Source organism: Cupressus sempervirens, chromosome 5, assembly GCF_028749045.1.
Source record: "Cupressus sempervirens isolate cs-2001-9-10 chromosome 5, ASM2874904v1, whole genome shotgun sequence".
In the NCBI taxonomy this organism is placed as follows: Eukaryota; Viridiplantae; Streptophyta; class Pinopsida; order Cupressales; family Cupressaceae; genus Cupressus; species Cupressus sempervirens.
Genome location: NC_143122.1, coordinates 277,787,776 through 277,811,405, shown reverse-complemented (window position 1 = coordinate 277,811,405; position 23,630 = coordinate 277,787,776). Strand labels below are relative to the sequence as shown.

The 23,630-nt window shown below is 34.1% G+C and overlaps 1 pseudogene; it reads left to right on the top strand.

The window, feature by feature from the left end:
* The first annotated feature begins 7,352 nt into the window (after positions 1-7,352).
* Positions 7,353-8,680, top strand: LOC149555660 (uncharacterized; annotated as a pseudogene).
* Positions 8,681-23,630: the final 14,950 nt, after the last annotated feature.

Here is a 23,630-nt window from a genome sequence, read left to right as displayed (position 1 = left end):
AATGTTCATGCAACAGGATACTTTTTTCTGATTGATTTGACTATTCCAATATTGAAATTCTTTGAGTAATACATCAAGATCACTATTTTTTTGATTAGCAACATTAAATCCTTCTTTCTATGCAATACCAAATACTATATTATTAGCAATTGTGGAAGTAATTTTGTCTCTAATATGAAGAATTTTTCAATCAGCATAATGATTTTTGATAGGATCCTTAGCTTTGAAGTAGACTAATGGCATATCTAAAGATGGGTGGCTATCATAGGAATTTTTCAGTTCATGTAGCAAAACTTGAATGTATGGTAAGACCAACTATAAGATTGAAGTGTAGCCACACTAAACAGAGGCCATAGGGACCTTATCATGATTTGGATCTGAATGGGCATTGTGGGCACATAAGTTAGGATCAATGTTATAATCTAGACATATGTCCTGGATCTCATTGGATGAATCTTGACATTGAGTGTTGAAGTGACCCAATTTATCTTGAAACTTTTGAACTGTTTGCTCATTCTGAATTATGATTGATTGGTCCCATAAACCCCATTAAGGATTAATGACAAATTGAGAAGGAAGAGGTTTCCTCATATCTAGTAGCAGAAAAAATCTAGGATCTAATTGTCATTGATCATATGGAATAAGATCATGTGATAGGAAAATACCCAATTTGTTTGCAAGAATTTCAATGATCTGAGAATCCTTATGCTTCAGAGGTAAAGAGGGAAAGGATATCCAATGTGGCAAAAAAGGGATCTGAAGAGATTGTAGTTTGAAATTTGGAATCCAAATCAAAGTATATAAACTAGAACCATTGCAAAACTAGCCTATATGTTTATGTACCATATCTCTAGCAGCTTTTGATTAAAAGATGGCTATGAAACATTTTTATTTAGAATCAATATAGAAGATATCCCTTAATTCTATCCAAGACACAAGAGCCCCATCTTTAATAGTCAGAAATGAGAGAGAATTGGATGAAAATTTACCAATTAAAGTAGTTTGCCGAAGTAGCTCAATGGAGTTTTGTAGCATATGACTAGGAAGTGTGATCATCGGCCTAACGCCGGCATGTGTGTCTCTTGAGTTGGCTTCAGCCACCACTTGCTTCTTTCTTCATATTTTTTGTTTCTTGGTTGGTATAAAGGAGACCCTAGGGGGATTGTGCATCTCAATATGAGGTAGACCAACACGAGTTTCCTAATCCAAATCCTTATCCCGAGCTAAATTAGACCGAGAGAGAAGATTTGGTTCTGAAGGAAACCCTTGGCAAATATCAAAGATTGGCTATTTGCAATGAGATCCAATCTTTTGGTTTTTCTTTGAATACTTCTTGGCCATGTTCTCATTTCGTGATAGCTGGAGCTGAGTTCATTTTGTTACCTATTTAGAGGGCTTGCTCTTGGATCTGTTTGATGTCGGTTGAATTTGGATTCATTTTGAAACTTGCTTGTTCTTGGAATTGTCTATCGCTAATTGTTGTTGTTGCTATTTTGAGGCCTTCATTGAATTTTCTCCCTTTTCAAAGCTTGATCCATGACCAAAACACAATTTATCCCCCAAATCCTACTGACGAGCATCATGAAATTGAGGGTTCATGAAAAAAGGTTTAGCTAGTTGAACCACCACTCTCCCTCAGAATATTGATTTGTTACCTAAGAATAGATGAGTTTCCAAGAAATGGCAACGCTAGAACTATAGAGAATCATGCTCCTTTGTAGCTGGCTATACAATAGGATTTGAAGAAAAAATGTTGGAAAGGGCATCCAGATACGAAACCCTAGGTTGTTTTTGACCTTTACAACCTGGTTGAGGACCTGGGCTTGTTTATATAGGCTTTATCTACACTTGAGATTCTCTCTCATGTACCTGCACTTGGACCTACACCTACACTTGACCCTGCAACTGCGTGCGCCATCATTCTATCATAATATGATTTGTACTTAGCTACTACATGACACTTGTTTTCAATATAATAGATGAAAATGATGATGATGTGTATAAAAAATCCAAAGTACATTTGAACTAAATTGAGTATACTCTTGCATTAGAATTTTCATTCATAGTTAAAATGAACAATAGCTCTATTCAAGGTTGAGTCCCTATCTTTGGAAGAGTGTAAAGTAAATTTTGAAAGAAAATAAGCTATGAAATATCTAGATTCAGAATGATAAAAATAATAATTTATCAATAAATATAACAATTTATCAATCTAAATCTAAATAGATAAATTTGATTTGATGATAAAAAAGAGGGAGTTTCCTTCATTATCCTCGAACAAAAAATTACAACCACATTTTAATGTGCCAAGAAAAGGTTCATGTTGTAGTGTACAATCTTCAAACTATTGTAAACTACAATATTACCCTATCTATAAAATAAAAAGAATATGTTAAGATGGAAAGATAACCTTGAACCTTGCACTCTGACTCAGTGTAATAGAGTGTTGGATGAAGTTTTTCATCAGTTGCTAGAGTTAACTTCAATCTTGCATCTATTTCATCCTTTGACAAACTTCTCAATTCTTTTTCACTGATATGGGTTTGTAACACTTAATAGACCTCTAGACTCTTGCATAGAAAATGCATAATATCCCTATATTTCTAGATTTATTATTTTTAGTTGTAAGAAGATGAAGTAATATTGAAGTAGTAACCACGTAGAAACTAAAATTAGCAATAAAGTTATTCACCTTGTCAAAATTATAACAAAATTGATATCTTTGGCATGTATACATATCTTGCCAAGAACCCCCACTAATGATGTTTATAATCTCCTCTAGAGCATCTTCATCAATTCTTACTTTCTTATACCAAAAATTATTACCCATTCAAACACAAGATGCTTTGAGAATTGATCAATTGCCAATTCAATAAATGGAAACTAAACTTTCTATCTCTAATCAATGTTTGTTTGATGAGATGGAGATGGTGTATTACCAAAGGGTGGTTGATTTTATGGTGAAAGATCCAATGAAACTTATTAACCTTTTTCTCCTTTCCTTTTTTGAGCATCAAAATCATTTGAAAACTAGTGAAGAAGAAGAATTACAAGACCTACAACAAGGATGTTAATCCATGCTCAAGAACTTGTCTTTATATCAAAGGACAAAATTACATCATAAATATTATTTCATTTACATACCAAAACTACCAATCTAACCAAAATCATTGCCTAGAAAACATATTTCCAGAAAGCACGCCTCGAGATCCCCTAATATAACTTAAATGTCAATAGCTTGATGCATTACCCAAAAGTCAAAAAAGAAAAATAACTACATTTTAAGTGTCATGTTACTTGTATTGGATTATTCATAATATTAATTTCCTCCTTTCCTCCTTAGGGTTGAGTCTTTAAGGATTTTCTTGATCTACACAGCTTGCAACATAATATTCAGTAAGGCAATAAATTGAATAGTGTCTTTTCTAGACAACCCAAAAAATAAAAAATATTTTATTGGATTTCTTTTTTATGGCAGATAAGATTTAAGACCTTGTCATTTTCTTAACACAAAGTGAACTCAACATTAAGATTGACAACTATATTTTCCAAATCCCATTTAGCATTACACAAGCACTTTTACCAAGAAACAATGAAAAAAAAAAAAAAATTCAAAAGTTTCTAGCATTTATTCTATTTTTAACACAATATTAGAATAGTTTACTTAAGTGTAATAACATTTAATACTAAATTGAGGAAACATCAAGATTTTTTAAATTTTGTTGCTATTACAATATATTATTATTTGTTTGCTATTGTTGTAGCACAATTTTAATCTTTTATTTGCCCAAGCAACCATCCAACAATCTAAAACTTAATAAGACATTGAGGGATTGTTCTTTTGCCATACAACATTAAGGGATAATTATTTCTGCAACACAATTTCTAGTCAGCATCAAATTCGAAGAACACCCTCTTCAAGCAAATCGAGTTTCAAAACCTTTCAAGAAAATCTAATTCTTTGAAACATAGTGTTAAAATTTTTCCTTTGCATTGCAAATTAAATTGTTTGAATTCAAACATACTTATTCAAAACAGACATTAACAACATCAAAAGTATTTAGGGTTTACTGTGTAAATTCAATTAGTTAACTTTATGTGTAACTATTGCTCGCTATGATACTTTGAGAATTTTTTTTTATGAATAAGATGTAAAAATTTATTAAACATTTATGTGATAGTTTCAATTCAAATTTTAAAATTAAAAAATGCATTTTCCAGCAACAATTACAATGATGAGATCTTTTCAGGACTTCTTAGTTCCTCCACAAAAATGTGTTCATTACTTCTAGCATAATTCCAATCCAGTATTAAAACCAAAGAACTAAAAAAATGAAATATTTCAAGAGTAATTATTTTGTCAACATAATATTAAACTTTAGTTCATAACTTTATTGCTACTCATTATCACAACTAGATAGTAAAATAAGGCTTCTTACATTTTTCCGTGACAATATCATTCTAAACATAAAAGTTGAAAATTTTCTAATATGAACAACACTCCAAAATATCAAATAATGTTGCTTGAAATTATCAAAATAATGCCAAGAATTTTTCTTGTTTTTCAAATCATAAATAAAATTAAACATTCAAATTTAATGGTGTGCTTGTCTTTTCTAGGCAAGAATCCAAAATATAAAAGCTCTTGTAGATTTATCACTTTAAAGTGTATCATTAAAAGTTTATTTTTGGAACATAAAAACAATTCTATATTTAGAATTGAAGACATGAAAGCAATCTAAAAATAAATAAAAATTAAATGATTATTAGTTTCTTAACATAAAATTAAACGCTTCCAAAACTTTTATCAATTAAGTTCAATTCAACATACAAATTGAATTTCTTTTATGAAAAAAGATAAAATCATCAAATATTTGTTAATTTCTCCACATCACCCACAAGATTTGTTGTAATTTCTAGCATAACAGGTGCCACATAGTGGCTAGTACTTGTCATTGTAGTTTTATAGTACAAAATTATTAGTAACTAACATTGTTAGTTTTTCTAATTATTTAAATAGATTAACATTGTTAGATTTTATAGAAATGAACATATGTTTTAATATTAGTTTTAGAAGGAAATAGTTAAAAATTATTTAAATTTGATTATTTAGTTTGATAAATTATTATATTTTTATTAAATTATTATGAAAAAGATTTATTAATAATTTTAAAATGTAATTTTTATTGTAAATGTGATTTTTTATTCAAATTGTAGTAGAGATGGTTCTTTTGTAGCTATGAAAATTATGTTTTTATATTAGTTTTTGAATGAACTATTTAAAATTTGTTTTAAATTGATTATTTAGTCATATATATTATTACTTTTTATTAAAGTATTATAACAAGGATTAATTGATTGTTTACTTAATTTTAAAATATAGATTTTATTAGAAGTGCGATATTTTATACAAATTGTAGTAAGGTTGGGCTATGAAATAAATAATGTTTTAAAATATATTTTTACTAATGTAGATGTTAATATAATTAAATTTAATAGTCTATAACATTAAAATAATTTCATTTGTTTGTAGCAAAAAATTAGCCGAGAAAAAAGCATTATGGAGACCCTCTGAAAAAAGGGCTCCTATAGCACAAAATCAGATCATCCAATCATATATTTTCTAAAATATATAAAATTAATAAACAAATTATAAAACTTTTGAAATGTTTCAATTATATGAAAATAGTTGCTTGTGATTGGTAAAAATTAATTAAAAATCAGACAAATTGAATGCAATAGTACATTGCCTATAAGAAGTACAATAAAGTTCTCAACATAAATCATTAAAATCATATAATGCATATTCCAAGTAACAATTCATAACACTAAATCATCAAAAAAAACTTTTCCTTATCTAGTGATTCTTTTCAGACCATAATTTTAATCTAACATAAATTTAAAACATCAAAAAATATAAAATTGATGATCTTTTTTCTTACAAAATTTGACATCAGCAATGACTTTTGGCAATTTCTTTCGATGAAGGCACCTATTATTTGAAAAATAACTACACAACTCTAATTTTTATTAAAAAAGACAACCAACATTGACTAAGAATAACTAAAGCTATGAAATCATGAGACATGAGATATGTCAGGCCAGTGACGAGAAGAGATGCAAGGACTCACCATACAATGCAGAGGTTCCCATTTTCCCTTTCAAATTCCTTGAGTCCTCCCCTTAATTGGGCATGCCCAAGTTTCTATACACTAACATGAAGTAAACAAGAAGAGGGCCAAGACCATTTGAGACACCAAATACAAGTGATAAAAAAATGGGAGGGGTCCAATCACAATAGAAACACAAAATTAGGGTGAAAATTGTATAAAAGTTGAGAAAAGATGTCATGACTCGACATACAGTGAAAAGATTACCATTTCTCCATTCGAATACCTTGACATCTCCATTTGTTTCAGATCTACACAACATGCCCTTGCTCCAAGCCAATATCTCCAATGAATGCACCAACATAAGCATTCCTTTGTTATATATTCTTTGCCCCATTCAATGTACCACACTATTGAGTGTATAATTTATTTTCCTTGAATATAATACGGCCTTAGAATAATATTTAAGAATCAAAATCCCAAATTCTTACACAAAGAGTCATATAAATCATAAAATTGTACCTAAATGGAATCCATGAGAACTAGGACAATATAGAGGCACATTGGTAACTTCAATCAATGTGCAAACATGAACATCCTTAATAATTGTTTATTATCTTATTCAATATGTCAGTAAGTGTACAATATATTTTCCTTGTATATCCTATGACCATGTTTCAAAACTATAAAGTCAACAATTGAAACCCCAAATCATTATACAAAGAATCTTGTAAACTAGGAGTAAATTGTACCTAAATTAGCATCTACGAGGGACATAGTAGAGCTTGTGCTTCAACATTGGTCATACTTTGATAAAGTAGTTTTTGCACCATCTAATTATACTAGGTTCCTTTAATATTGAATATATCTTTTCATCAGAGTAACTTGTTCTATTATTTCCACATGTATATTAATGTATGCAAGAAAAAATTATCCACTTGAAATATTTGTCCAATGCCACCTGATACAACATGCATTATTTGTTCAAAAAAAATTGATTGATAAAATAAAAAGACCAGTTTCAAAAATAGCTTCTGTCAATCAAAAATTGAGAATAACATAATAAAAAAATCTTAATATAATTAAATAAACAAGACCATAGACTAAATGTTTCTCATGCACCATTTTGAGGTAGATTATTTGGAAAGAAGAAGATGGCAACTATAGTCTCTTGCCTTAATAGCAAGGACTAATAAAATACAGTTGTATGTTCTGACCATAAATATGGCCACAAGAAGATGATTTGTGATATTTTTATGTTTTTTGATAATGTCCCTTGTAGAAGGGACTTACATATTTGGTATATATTCACAAGCAATAAAAGTAGTCTTGGACCATGATCAAGAAACTCTTACCAAATTGGGATTTTTCAAAGTTCTTGGAGGGAATGTTGGCATTTTTTGTCTGGTCTAATGAATGAGATCACTCTACCATGGGTGGTCTTGGCCATAGGAACTGTAGGACCCATTTACCGTTGCACCAGAAACCATGACTGTTAGTGAACATGGAACACCACATAATTAACCACCTGTGGGCAGGTGAGCGCGTCGCATCACCCAACAATCTCCCCCTCGACACGCATACCAGGTGCTTACACGGGTTAGGAAGGCACCGGGGAGATTTGAACCCATGACCAAGCCAAAACCAGGCTCTGATACCAATTGTAGGGCCCATTTACCGTTGCACCAAAAACCATGACTGTTAGTGAACATGGAACACCACATAATTAACCACCTGTGGGCAGGGGAGCACGTCGCATCACCTAACAGGAACCATCATGAACATCACTAGATATCTAATGATTTGGTTACCTGTGACCTAAAGGATTACTAAGCCAAAGACATGGCAGATTTGTTTATACATTTCTATAAGAGCCAATTCTCAGACTTTTTCCACCAATGGGGCTTTGTTCACATGTTTGAAAAACTTCCCTCAAAGTAGAGGAAGTGTGTTGGGGATTCTCAAGAGATTCATGGGTTTAAGTGGATCCATTTTCCCTTTGGTATACCATGCAATTTATGATCAAGATGAAAGAGACTTAATCCTTCTTATAGTTGTCCTCCCCTCTATTATATCACTTCTTGTCATGTTAATGGTCAGATCCACAAAATATTTCACAAAGAAGAATGAATTGAAACACTAGCTTCTATAGTTTTCTATACATAGCTCTCATGCAAGTTGGTTTTCTTATGGTTATGATTTCTATGGAGAACAAGGTGAAAAAATTTCCACACTCGAGCTACCAAATTGTCACTACTCTATTCATACTTTTTCTCTTGTCCAATATCATTGTTGTTGTCAAGGAAGAGATGGGAAATATGAATTGGATCTCTATGAACTCTCAGAATGACATAGAAACCAATGTAGAGGAGTTTAAAAAAAGAAATGAAAGGACAAAAGAGGAGCCTGAATCTATGAAATACCATTTTACAAAAATGTTCAAGTGCCCACATAGGGGAAATGACTTCACAATCCTAGAAGCTCTAGTGAGAATGGATATGATAATCCTTTTCTCAATAGCAACTTGTGGGATTAGAACCACTCTCACTTCCATTTACAACATGAGTTAGATTGGAAAAACATTGCAAGACACCCCTGTTAATATGAACACCTATCTTTCCCTAACCACCATTTGGAGTTTCCTTAGGAGGGTAATTGTAGGATTTCTTTTAGAGTTCCTCTTGCACAAGTAAATGTTTCCATGGCCTCTCATGTTTATAGTGATGTTACTTATAGGTTGTATTGGGCATGTTTTCATAGAATTTATCAACTTGGATCACTCTACATAGCTTTCACAGTTTTAAGCTTATCTTTTTTATGCAAGAGTGTCCTAGGTTGTCTTTCTTTCCTGCTAATCTTTGTTCATTCTACCTGTTAAAGCCAAGTTCTAGTGGTTTTTATGATGCAGTTCATGCTGAGTTCAAGGTTGGTGAATTTTTTCAGTATTGACCAAGTGCTTTGGTGGTTGAATGTTCCTTCATGCACTAAGTAAACATAATATTTGTTGATGCTTAGTTCCTTCTTTAGCTAAGTTTGTATATGATCGGTTCCTAGTGTGAACTGACTTATGTATTTAATTTGGGTTATGAATTTAATGCAAGGATTTGCATTAGGATGTGTGTAGATTATTTTGAGGTTGGCCTTTTCTTATTTAAAGATCTAGAATCTTTTGTAAGTTGTTTTGGAAAGTATAAGTAGAGGTGTCTATACTTAGGTTAAGTAGGACTTAGAGAGTTTGGAGAAGACGATCCTAGAGGAGCAAGATTAGAATAGATTTATAGAGATTGCGCATCTTGAAGTCTTAATATTTGTATTGGTTGTAAGCTAGAAGGCCTTATAGCTGGGTATGTTGATCATAATTTGATGAATATATAAAATTGTTCTTGTTTCTTCTCTCCATGGCAATGTTCTATGTTATTTTCTTCCATTATGTTTACTCTAAATGGTGTTTAGATTGTTAGGTATGCCTTTGGCCCCAAACTTCCTAACCATACCTATGTTAGGTGATATGCGAGCCTAGTTCATCCTTAAGGAATTGGATCATGTATAACCTTGATTTATTTTGGTTATAGGGTGATAGATCTATGGATTTGACCTATAACTTGCAGATGATTATGATTATGTACAAGCTTATTTGTCAAAATGGTTCAAGGCAGAGGAAATGTTGACAACACCATGTTGAGACAAATTGCAGATAGATTAGATGTTGTGGAGACAACTGAGAGGAGAGGAGTGCATTTGGATGATGTGAGTGATGATGAAGCAATAGCACCAAACCCTAATCTAGAACTTGGGGAAGATCAAGATGAGGAAAGAATGTTGAGTGTTGTCTAGCTCACATTAAAATCATGTTGTTGAAGTTGTTTCTTATGATGGAAAGCTAGATACTAATGTTATGTTGGATTGGATCTCTAAAATGGAGAAATACTTTAAGTTTGAAAGAACTCTTTATAATAGAAAGGTGAATATTGCAGTCACTAGGTTGAAAGGTCATGCCTCACTATGGTGGGAGTATTTAAAAACTGACAGACAGAGAAGAGGTGATGCAAGAGCATCTAGAGGAATAAGGGCAATCCCGTGTCATCCAAAAAAATGTACTTAGACTTAGTTTCTGTTTCATGTGTTTTCATTTTTGGATACCCATTTGGGACAAATTAAATTTCCAAATCTCACAGTTCCACTATTAGTGTTCTGGGTTAGAGTTTTTAATCACCTTGGGATACGTGTAAATGCCAAAAAAATAGGAGTATGTAATTGAGACCTAATTTTGGTGAACTAGAAGGTGTAAATTGGTCAGAAGATTTTCATTGTAATTTAGAGCATTCCAGAAAAAGAATCAGGTCAAAAGGCCCCATGGTTTGAAAGTTATCGTAGTTTTTCAGTTTATGGAGACATCCTAAGAATGCTTCAAAGTCAAGTTAGGGGCATTAAATGACCTCGAAAAGGGCCAAAAATGGAGGATGAGCAAAGCTCATCCATAGGGCTATAGAGCACTTTGAGAGCTTTCTAGAAATGTAAACAGTTTGTCAATTGGAGCTATGGTTCAAAAGTTATGCCTCCTGGAAGTTCGGTTACCATTTCTGGATTCTTCTAATTTTGCGTCGACTTCTAATGCAACTTCTAGAGCCTTCTATTTGGTTGGTGGATGCCTACTTTCACTTTCTAGAATGTATTGCTAATCCTTAACCCTTCGAGGTCTATTTAAGAATATTTTTGGCATTGTAAAAGGCAGTTCGGAGTGGAGTTTAAGAGAAGGTACTGGGAGAAGAATTTATCTCTAGATTTATGCTATTGTAAGCCCATAGGGCATGTTTTGGAGTCTGCTTCTCTACACTAAGTGTACTAGCATATTTTTACAGTTAATAAAATTTTCCCTTTCCTGTTGTGTCCATTCTGTGCTTGGGTTGTGTCCCCATCAAGTGGTATCAGAGCTAGTTTTCCTGAGTGTGTAGATAGAGCGCCGACTGTGAGGCAGTTTGCACCAGGACTGTGTGGTTGTGGGTTTCAAATTAAGAATATGCCTCCATGAAGAGAGCGTGGTGGAAGGGTCGAAGCTATTAATCTTAAGGAGGTTAGAGCCCTCTAAAGGTAGGTACAAGCATTGTAGGAGGAGCCCCATAGAGGAACAAATGTTACTGCAGGTGACGAAAGTGAGGATGACAATGAAGAAGAAGAACAATTTAACAGGGAAGTTCTGAATTAGGCAGAGGAAAGGCTTTTTAGGGCCATTACTAAGTTTTGGAAAAGACCTACAATTGATGTGGGTGTATTTTCAAGAAATTTGAAACCAGATGAGTTGACCGATTGGATCAATGAACTGGAAGAGTACTTTGAGTATGAGGATATCAGGGATCCAGATAGGGTTAAGTTTGTAAAGGCCAAACTGAAAGGCCATGCCAAAATTTGGTGGCAAGAGGTTCAATTGGAAAAAAATAGAAGAGGAAAGGATAAGATCACAAGGTGGGATCGCATGGTGGACAAACTAAAGAAGCAGTTCATTCCTGTTGACTACGAGCTTGATTTGTTTAAGAAGATGCATGAGTTAAAGCAAGCAAGAAAATTAGTCCAAGAATATACAGATGAGTTTTATCAACTTTTGATTAGAGTGAGGCATGTAGAAGAAAATAAGGAGAAGGTTTCTCGTTATATCAGTGGGTTGCGACGTAGCATCCAGGAGGAATTAAGTATGGTAAGAATGATCAGCATTAAAAAGGCATACCAATTTGCCCTACAAGTTGAAGAGAAGCTAAATAAGAGGTTTGAAGGGAGACAAAGAGGGTGTGGTCAAGGAGGAAGGGGTAGTGGTAGGTTATCTGGAGGCCAAAATGAAACCCAAAAGAAAAATGAAGATGTGGGTACTAGCAGGAACCAGAGGAATGATGGTTTCAATCGCTCCCGTGATCAAGACTTTGGAAATTAGAGAGGAAGAGGAGGATTTTTTGGTACCTATTTCCATTGCAATTAAGAAGGTCATTATACCTTTGAATGCCCTCAATGACAAGGAAGGATAGATAGGAGAGCTGAGGGCCAAGCTAGGGTTGCTCATGTGGATGAGGATGCACAATCATCACGTTCAGAGGATGTAGAAAGAGGAGAGACTTTAGTAAATGAAAGGATCCTACTAAGTGGTGAGATTGAACTAGGACAAAGGAGGAGTTTATTCCATACCAGGTGCAAGTGTGAGGATAAATGTTGTGATGTGATCATTGATGGTGGTAGCATTGATAACTTGGTATTAGAGGAGATGGTCTCTAAGTTGAAGCTCAAGAGGGAGAAACACCCCCAACCCTATCAGATTGCTTGGGTGAAGGATGATCATAAGGTCTTGGTAGGTGAACAATGTTTAGTGAAATTCAAAATTGGGAGTTACCATGATGAACAATGTTTAGTGAAATTCAAAATTGGGAGTTACCATGATGAAGTTCTCTATGATGTTATTACAATGGATGTTTTCCATCTATTATTGGGTAGACCATGGAAGTTTGATAGGCATGTAGTACATGATGGTCATGCAAACACATACTCTTTAACAAAGGATGGAGTTCACCACAAACTGAAGCTCATGAAAAAGGAAGGCGAAAAGGTATGTAGCAATGCTAGGATTTGTCTTGTTGATGGAAGGAAGTTTTTAGATGGCATGAAACATTAGTTTATGTGCTATGCTTTGATTCTTAGGAAAGATAAAGAAGGTAGTAGTGAAATACCACTTGAAGTTTCAGATTTACTAGGTGAATTTGGAGATGTCATCTTTGATAATGTTCCAGAAGGATTACCACTGGTAAGGAAAATTAGTCAACAGATAGATTTAATCCCAGGAGCTAGTATGCCTAACAAGGTTGCTCACAGGATGACTCCTACTGAAACTGAGGAGCTAAATAGACAAGTGCAGGAGCTATTGCAGAAGGGCTTGGTTCGGGAGAGCCCGAGTCCATGTGCAGTACCTGGAGTACTAGCACCAAAGAAGGATGGAGAGTGGAGGATGTGTACAGATTCTCAAGCTATAAATAGGATAACCATCAAGTATTGGTTTCCTTTGCCAAGAATGGATGATCTTATGGACTGCTTGAGTGGAGCTCAGTAATTCACAAAGATAGATCTCAAGAGTGGCTATCATCAGATATGGATACGAGAAGGAGATGAGTGGAAAATAGCCTTCAAGACTAAGAAGGGTCTTTATGATTGGTTAGTCATGCCCTTTGGATTGAAAAACTCCCCAAGCACCTTCATGCGACTTATGAATGAGGTACTTAAGAAGTTCTTGGGAAAATTTTCTATTTGGATGATATTTTAATTTTCAGCAAGACTTTGGAAGAACATTTATTGCATATTCATAGTGTCCTTGAAAGGTTAAGGGAAGAGAAATTGTTAATTAATCTAAAGAAGTGTATCTTTGCAAAAAGGGAGTTAGTGTACTTGGGGTTTGTTATATCACCTAAAGGTCTCAAAATGGATCCAGAGAAGGTAAAAGCCATCTTGGAATGGCCTACTCCAAGGTCTGCTACTGAGATAAGATCATTCTATGGTCTGGTTAGTTTTTACAAAAAGTTCATTAAGAATTTCAGTGGCATATGTGCACCCCTGACTGACAGAATAAGAGGGGATAGAAAAGAGTTCAAATAGACTGTGGAAGCTGTGAGAAGTTTTGAATTGTTGAAGAAGAAGGTAATAGAACAACCTGTGTTGGCACTTCCAGATTTTAGAAAGGTGTTCCAAGTGGATTGTGATGCTAGTGGCAGTGCTATTGGGGTTGTATTAACCCAAGAAGGTAAGCCTATTGCATATTTTAGTGAAAAATTGAATGATGCAAAAAAGAAGTATTCTATTTATGATCAAGAGTTCTATGCAATAGTTCAAGCCTTAAAGAAATGGAGGCATTATTTATTGCCAAAGGAATTTGTTTTGTATATTGATCATCAGGCACTATAGTACCTAAATAGCCAAGGTAAATTGAATCAGAGGCATATGAAGTGGGTAGAGTTCTTGCAGAGCTATACATTTGTGTTGAAGCATAGAAGTGGAAAATCTAACAGGGTTGTAGATGCACTAAGTAGGAGATAGTTGTTGCTTATAGTAATGCAGGTTCAAGTAGTTGGGTTTGATGAACTCAAGAATCTATACCTTGAGGATCCTGATTTTGCTGAAGTGTGGAAAGCTTGTAAAGAGCCTGTTGCTGTAGATAGAACTAAGTGGTTAGACTATCTAATTCAAGATGGTATGTTATTCAAGGGCAATCAATTATGCATTCCAAGGAGTTCCATGCTGGAAAATCTGATTAAGGAGAAACACAATGGAGGGATGGCAGGACATTTTGGTTGAGATAAGACCATTGTCATTCTTAGAGAACATTATTGTTGGCCTCAAATTTCACAGGATGTGAAGAAGTTTGCACAGAGTTGTCATATTTTTCAAGTTGCCAAGGGATTTAATCACAATATTGGATTTTATCGGCCATTGCCTATTCGATCAAAGCCATGGGAGGACATAAGTATGGATTTTGCTCTTAGATTTCCAAGGACACAAAGGGGTAATGACTCAGTATTTGTGGTGGTTGATAAGTTCTCCAAAATGACACATTTCATTCCATGCCATAAAACTCATGATGTTGTCCATATTGCAGACTTGTTTTTCAAGGAGGTGGTAAGACTACATGGTCTCCCAAGGAATATAATTTATGGTAGAGACACTAAATTTGTGGGGTATTTTTGGAGAACATTATGGAAGAAGTTGAGAACAGACTTGAAATTTAGTTCCACACATCACCTGTAGACTGACGGCCAAACAGAAGTCTGGACAATTTGCTGAGATGTTTAGTTGGGGATAAGCCCAAGGGATGGGATTTGATTCTACCAAAAGTGGAGTTTGCTTACAATAACTCTGTAAATAGGAGTATTGGTAGATCACCATTCCAAATTGTATATGGAAGTAGCCCAAGGACTGCACCAGAATTGAGGAAGATAGAGCATGGGGAGAGGAAAAGTGTTGAAGCTGAAGAATTTGCTGAACATATCAAGCATCTACATGGGGAGGTTTAGGCACACATTACCAAGATGAATCAAGAGTATAAAGCTAGGGCTGATCAAAGGAGAAGACATAAGGAATTCCAAATAGGGGATCTAGTCATGGTACACTTACGAAAAGAAAGATTTCCAACCAGTACTTACAACAAGCTGAAAATGAAGAAATTTGGCCCCTGCAAAATTTTGACGAAACATGACTCAAGAAATGCATATGAGGTGGAGTTTCCATATGGTATTCACATTTCTCCTATTTTCAACATTGTAGACTTAACAGAGTATCATGATGATGGTGCAGATGAGGAGCCGATGTTAGAGCCATGTCCAATTCTTACTTCTAAGGAGGATGAGATAGAAGACATTCTAGATCATCGTGTGGGTAGGAGTACCAGACATAGGTAGTATGAAGAGTATTTGGTCAAGTGGAAAGGACAGCCGATCAAGGACTCAACTTGGATAACAGTAGCTAAGGTTTCCCATTTGGGATTTCCTCTACCATTCATAAAGTGACAGGGTCACTTTTCAATCTACCCTGGGTGTCTGATGCAGGAGCATCCAGAGGTATAAGGGCAATCCTGTGTCATCCAAAAAAATGTACTTAGACTTAGTTTTTGTTTCATGTGTTTTCATTTTTGGATACCCATTTGGGTCAAATAAAGGTTCCAACTCTCACACTTCCACTATTAGTGTTCTGGGTTAGAGTTTTTAATCACCTTGGGATACATGTAAATGTCAAAAAAATAGGAGTATGTAATTGAGCCATCATTTTGGTGAACTGGAAGGTGTAAATTGGTCAGAAGATTTTCATTGTAATTTAGAGCATTCTAGAAAAAGAATCAGGTCAAAAGGCCCCACGGTTTGAAAGTTATCGCAGTTTTTTGATTTTTGGAGACATCCTAAGAATGCTTCAAAGTAAGGTTAGGGGAATTAAATGACCTCAAATAGGGCCAAAAATGGGGAACGATCAAATATTTTCCATAGGGCTATAGAGCGCTTCAAGAGCTTTTCAAAAATGTAAACGGTTCATCAATCGAAGCTACGGTTCAAAAGTTATGCCTCCCGAAAGTTCAGTTACCATTTTTGGATTCTTCTAATTTTGCACCGAGTTCTAATGTGACTTCTAGAGCCTTCTATTTGGTTGGTGGATGCCTACTTGCACTTTCTAGAATGTATTCCTAATCCTTAACCCTTTGGGGTCTATTTAAGAACATTTTTGGCATTGTAAAAGGCAGTTCAGAGTGGAGTTTGAGAGAAGGTACTGGGAGAAGAATTTATCTCTAGATTTATGCTATTGTAAGCCCATAGGGCATGTTTTGGAGTATGTGTCTCTACACTAAGTGTACTCGCATATTTTTACAATTAATAAAATTTTCCCTTTCCTGTTGTGTCCATTATGTGCTTGGGTTGTGTCCCCATCAAGAGGAAAACAAAAATATCATAACCTAGTTAAAAATAGTGAATAAGGTGAAGAAGAAGTTCCTTCCTATTGATTACCAAGTTATCTTGTTAAGGAAGATGAAAATTTTAAGATAAAAGGACATGATTGTGAAGGAGTACATTGAGAAATTCTATAGATTGGACATCAGATCTAGACATGTGGATGATGAGGTTGAGAAAGTTGCAAGGTGCCTAGATGGATTGAGATCCAGAATTCAAGATGAGATAAGTTTTTTTGAAATTGGATAGCATGGAGGAAGTATATCAATATGCTTTGAAAGATGAGGAGAGCTTGACAAAGAAGCATGAAAAAAGATAGAGAGGTAGAGGTGGTAGATTCCAAAGAGGTAGAGGTAGAACCTATGGAGAAGGTGGTAGATCTGATAATTCTACACAAGATAAATTTGGATAGAAAATTGATGAGAAATGCAAGATTGAGTAGAAAGGTGGTAATTCTTATTGAGGAGGTACTAGTTATTACTGAGGAATAGGTAATTATTATTCTAGAGGTAGTTTTGATGGTAATTATTTTAGATATGGCAAATAAGGGCACAAATTCTTTGAGTGTAGATACTCTAGTGAGAATGAACAAGGTAACATCAATGTTGTGATTCAAGTAGATCTTCAAGGTTTGACTAGTGGACCTAAAGTTGGAGAAAACCTTATGGTAAGGAGAACTTTATGTAATAAAAGATTTGATGAAGACCCTGACCTAAGGATAAGTCTTTTCAAGACCAAATGTAAGATGATAGCAAAATGTTGTAAGGTGATTTTTGATAGTGGGTTTTAGCAAATTTGGCATTAGAGGAGTTGGTTACAAAGTTACAATTAAAGAGGTTGAGACACCCTAAACCCTATCATGTTTCATGGATCAAGGATGAGTATAAGTTATTGGTGAGTGTGCAATGTATTGTGAAATTTAAGATTGGAAACTACTTTGATGAAGTTCCATGTGATATCATGCCTATGGATTGTTGTCATATTCTATTAGGTAGACCTTGGAAGTATGATAGACATGGTGTACATGATGGTAGATTGAATCAATAAACTCTTTAGGTGAATGGAGTAAAGAAAACATGATTTCCTTTGATTGAAGTCCTAGATGCGATGAATTATACTACTAGTAGAGTCTACATGGTTAATGACAAGCAATTTGAGGAGATGAAAAAGAATCAAGTTTATTTGGTTGTAATTCCTAGAGGGCTAAGTTGTGGTAGTAATGGTCGAGTAATAGAGTATAGTAATGACCTAGTGATTGGAAATAGTGACAGCTAAGCAAAAAAAGATAGTAGAGGTCAAATGATAGTAGAAGTTGATAGTGTTAGTTGAATGCCAACAGAAAATGAAAACTTGTTGAATGAATATAGGGAGATTGTTGCAGAAGATATACCTGATTATTTACTGCTAGTAAGAAGTATAAGTCATTGTATGGATTTGATTCCTAGAGCTAGTTTTTGAATAAAGAACCCTATATATTGACACCTATAGAGAATGAAGAACTTAATAAATAAGTGTGGGAGTTGTTGCAAAAATGGTTAGTAAAAAAAAAATTTGAGTCCATGTGTTCTGCCTATTGTATTACCACCTAAGAAGAATGGAGAATGGAGAATGTGTATTGATTCCAGGGCTATTAAAAAGATTATAATAAAATATAGGTTTCCTATGCTGAGGATGGATGGTATAATGGATTTTTTGATTGGAGCAAAGTGTTTTAGCAAGATTGATTTGAAGAGTGGATATCATCATATCATAATCAAAGAAGGTGATGAGTGGAAGAGTGATTTCAAGAAAAAAGATGGTTTGTATGAATGGTTAGTAATGTCTTTTGGTTTGACTAATGCATCTAGTACTTTCATAAGGTTGATGAATGAAGTTCTCAAAAGATTTTTGGGTGATTTTGTGATTGTTTATTTGGATGATATTATGATATTTAGAAATTCTAACGAAGAACATATTGGGAATATTAGGCAAGTAATGCAAAGGCTGAAAGAATAGAAGTTGTTGATTAATTTGAAAACTTGTTCCTTTATGTAAGAGGAGATTGTGTATTTGGGATTTGTGATTTCAGTTAATGGTTTGAGAATGGAACTTGAGAAAGTTCAAGCAATTTTGGAGTGGCCTACACCTAAGAATGTGGGTGAGGTATGATCATTTCATGGTTTGGCTAGTTTCTACAGAAAGTTTATAAAGAATTTTAGTTCTATTCATAATGCTATGACTAAGACAATGAGAGGATATAAATAGGATTTCAAGTGGACACATGGAGATGACTAGAGTTTTGAGACTTTGAAACAAAATGTTATTGAGTTACCTATATTAGCTTTACTTGATATTAAGTATTCTAAGTTGAGTGTGATGCAAGTGGTAGGCAATAGGAGTCATGTTGAGTTGAGAAGGTCAACCTATTACTTTCTTTAGTGAGAAGTTGAATGATAATAAAAAGAAGTATTATGTGTATGATCAAGAATTCTATGCTATTGTTAAAACCTTGAAGAAGTGGAGACATTATTTGATTCCTAAAGAGTTTATTTTATACACTAATCATTAAGATTTAAAATATTTGGGAATTCAAAATAAGTTGAATTAGAGACATATGAAGTGGGTTGAGTACTTGTAGAGCTTCACATTTTTGATAAAGTATAAAAGCCGAGTTACTAATCGAGTTACAGATGTATTGAGGAGAATACATTCTTTATTAACTGAGCTGAAGGTTGAAGTTCTTGGTTTTGATGAGATGAAGGAGTTGTATGATACTAACCCTTTTCTAAGGTGTGGAGAGAGTATAGAGAACCAAATCTATCAGATTAATCGAGTAAGTATGATTAATATTTTATTCAAGCAAGTATGTTATTCAAAGAACTTCAGTTATGTATACCAAGAAGTTATATGAGAATTAACTTTCTAAGGAAAATAATTGTGGTAGATTGGCTTGACATTTAACATTTCATAAGACATTGAGTTTGTTCGAGGATAAGTATTATTGGCCACAAATATATAAGGTTGTTCAGAAGTTTGTAAGGAGTTATGGAATTTGTCAAGTTGAAAAAGAAGTAAGTCAAAATATTGGATTGTATACACCTATTTCTTTTCCTAAGAAACCTTGGAGTGACATTAGCATGGATTTTGTTCTTGGATTCCCTAAGCAAGCAAGAGGTTGTGACTCCATATTTTGTGTTGTGGATAGATTTTCTAAGATGGCACATTTTATACCATGTAAGAAGACATCATATGCAATGCATGTTGTAGAGATTTTCTTCAAATTGATTGTTAAGTTGCATGAATTACCAATAAGTATTATCTCTGATAGAGATAAAAAAACTTATTGATTGATTATGGAGTTTAGTGCCTCTTGTGTTTACATTTTGTACCTTGTTATATTTTTATTTTGAGAGATACTATGACACTCATGTCATATGACATTCGAGATGACCTGATGGTCAGATACTATATTTTATTATCCAATATCATAGATGTTAGATGCTATGTTGTTTAGTTTGATCATATTTGCATGATGATGCATATTGATGTGACATGATGATTTATGATGATATCTAGTTATTTGTATTCGAACATATACTCTGTTTATATTTATATGATGGACTTATTGGATTTGACACTATGGTTATTTAATTCATTCTTTCTTTGTGACAATTTATGTGAAAGTGAGTGATGTAAATGGATTATTTCAATATAATAAAATAAATGGTTAAATTAGGTAATTTAATGCATTTATTACTTCAACTATATTATTATATGAAATTGCACTTGACCATGTTGTTTAGTGTGCAAGATTTATGTCCCTGGTAGTGGCACGTGGAATTAGTGATTAAGATATTCATATTTAACCAATGTCGTCCCTACATGGTCAATGTATCCTATTAAATTATTAAAATTAAACCCTCCAATGATTTAATAAATCCAGACTCATTTGCATTATGTGATTAGACCCATCAATGTGTCTGTGCATTTAAAGGTTCACATTTGTTGCAAAAGTTATTAAGGAATTATGTGGTTTTGGTTTAAGGGAATTTTGGGCTTTATCTTATTTTATTTAATTCTTGACAACTTTGTCTTAGTTGAATTCCAATTACTTGGAATAGCCTATTTCTTTTGGGTTGATTTAGGGTTTAACTAGGTGACATGGTTAATTACCCTAATCCTTTATTCACTCAAAAAGTGAATAAATATCCAACAAGGAATTTTATTCCTCACTTCTCACTTTTGGAAATAGAAAGTTGAGAGACAAATTCTAAATCCTCTTCTATAGGATTGTGCTTCTATTTGATGTAGGAGCTACGAGCGTGAGATTGGTTTCATCGGATCTAGCTCGAGGAAACCTTGGATTGCCATGATTTTTTGTAGCTTGTGCAAGATTTTTGTTTTATTGTTTAGATTCCCATTTTTGCCCTTTTGGCTATTAGGTAGAGCTCTCCTATTTTTCTATTTCAGCTCCATTTCTATTTCCATTTTTTGTAGCTATATGTTAGGAGATTGAGAATTAGTGTTCTCCTCCTTTTATGAGTGTTAGCTCTACCCGGTTGGGCAGGTATGAGCATTTTCCTATTTTTTGAGATGGGGGGTTTGGGGTTTCACACCGTTATGCTAGTCATTTTTGCATACGGTGTTCAAACCCAATTTTTATTGAATTTATGTGGCTCATTCACCCAAAGGGAGAATGGGTTTTATTTTCGTTGTTTTTTTCAACATTGGTTTTTTGGAGGTTTTCACCTTGATTTTATGTGTCACCTAGTTTTCCAAGGTTTTCTTGGCATGGTGTTGGTCATGGATTTGGATTATCCATAGGATATCAATCTAACCACTTTTGCATTTTTATATTTGCATTGGGATTTGTGACACATTTGTACTCCTGACCTTGTATTTGATTGAGTGTTGTTTTTGTTGTGTTCTCATCTAGCCCTTATTTATATGATCTTGTGTTGTTGGTGTGCCCACACATGAGTACGTGCATGTGTGCTTGTCAAGTGCTTATGAGGCCTGACCTCTCAATTTTTATTGTGGTGATATATTCATTGGGGTTGGGTTGGGAATATTCATTGCCTACAGGCACTCATCATGTGATGAGCATGGGTATGTGGGGTAGACCATGGAGGGGCTTCCCTTGTAACCTCAGTGACTATTTCTCAGAGGTTTGACATGAAGAAGTTTCTAAATAAGTGATAATTAAACAAATTACAAGGTAATAAATTTAAGATAATTAAAAATGTGAGCACCCAAAGTTGATCTAAGGATACTTAACATGTGCGCACCCAAAGTTGATCTGAGGACATGTGATGATGGTCTCCCTGGGGAGTTTGATTCCACATGATATTTAGCTTGGGCTTCATGATGCCAAAAAAATTACTCTCCATCAAGTCCCTACATAGTTGACCCATAGAATGTCTAACCAGGACCTATTGTACTTGCATTGTCTCATGATCTTGGCTTCAATCATCCTTATTGTCTGGCATGAGTGTTAGCCATGAATGTTTTCTTTATGTGTGTCTATCACTGGATCATTATCTCTACAGCATGACAGGAGTGATCCTATGGGTTCCACATGGTTAGGAGGCATAGCTACCTATACCACTATTGGAGACCAATGTATAGAGATAGTCTATTTCCAACTGAGAACAATACCTAATGTTTCACTTGGTATTTTAGGTTTCTAGAGTATGTTTCCTTGTGATTTATGCTTTAATTGAAATGCTTGGATATCATGTTTTGATGATTTTAGTTTCATTTGATGCATTCCTTTATTATGATTTTAGCATATGGTTAGATGATGTGATTCACTATTAGTTGGAGTATCTATGCTTTGATGGATTAGCATGTTAGATCTTCTTGTTCTTATGATGTTACTTACATTTGTAGTAGTAACACCCTCATAAGACAACTTTGACTATCTAGTTGGCAGTTTGGGATGTTACACTCAAGGAATGGCTAGGATGCATGTAGTCTCATGATCTCATTATAGTTGGGAGGAACTGAGCACGAGTTTTAGTTATTTTGGTGCTTAGTTGTTGTTTTTTCTTCATATGATTTTTGGTTTATGAACCATGTATGTATACTGTAATCTTGATTTATTCATGTCCCTTCATATGGTGTTATGGATTAGATGGTTTCTACTTCGTATTGCATGGTGTCTTGTATTTTATGCCTTTGAGTAACTTTTCCTTGACTACAATGGTTTGGGCACTCTCTGGTGTGGAGTTTCTTACCTTGGTTTCCTTTTAAACTTATCATTTTGCCTGTTGGTTTTGAGCCTGGGAGATATTTTCTTAGCATTGGGCGATACCCAAAAAGTATCGCACCATAGTAGTAAGAAATATCTTATGACACTGGTAAAGTGTCATCTAGCCATAATAAGAATTATGACCTAGCCATAGTAGGAAGTATCACTTGCCTTTAGTGAAAAGTATCACATGAATTTAGTGGAAAGTATTTTCTAGTTGTATTAAAGTATTGTTTGGCTATAGTGAAAAGTATTGCCTGGCTATAGTAGAAAGTGTTGCCTAGGTCTATGATTAGACCTTTTCAGGTGACCAGCAGACACTTTTTGACGTGACCAAAACTTTTTGAGAGGTGATTTGGCTACCATTTATAGAGTTCTTGAGATCTAGTTTTTGACTTTTTGAATTCAAGATCTTTTCGATCTAAATATGTTTTGTTGCCTCTATAGCATTGTCATTTTTGTTTTGGTGTCACTTGGAGATCTGGTTGTTGCCTAGATTAGTTGGTTAAGTCTTCCATTGTGATCTTACAATTGAATGCATGTTGATGTTGTTTAATTCCATGCTTGTAAGAAAATTATATTGGCTTTTATCTATCCTTGTTCCAATGATCTCTAGGTGGGGCATTACATGGAGGACTTTATGGAAGAAGATGAATAGTGAGTTGAAGTTTAGTTCCACATTCCATCCACAGATAGATGGATAGATAGAGGTTGTGAATAGAAGCTTGGGTAATTTGATTAGATGTTTAGTTGGAGATAAGTTGAGAAATTGGGATCTTGTATTGGAACAAGTTGAGTTTGCATATAATAATTTTGTTAATAAGAGTACTGGAAAAA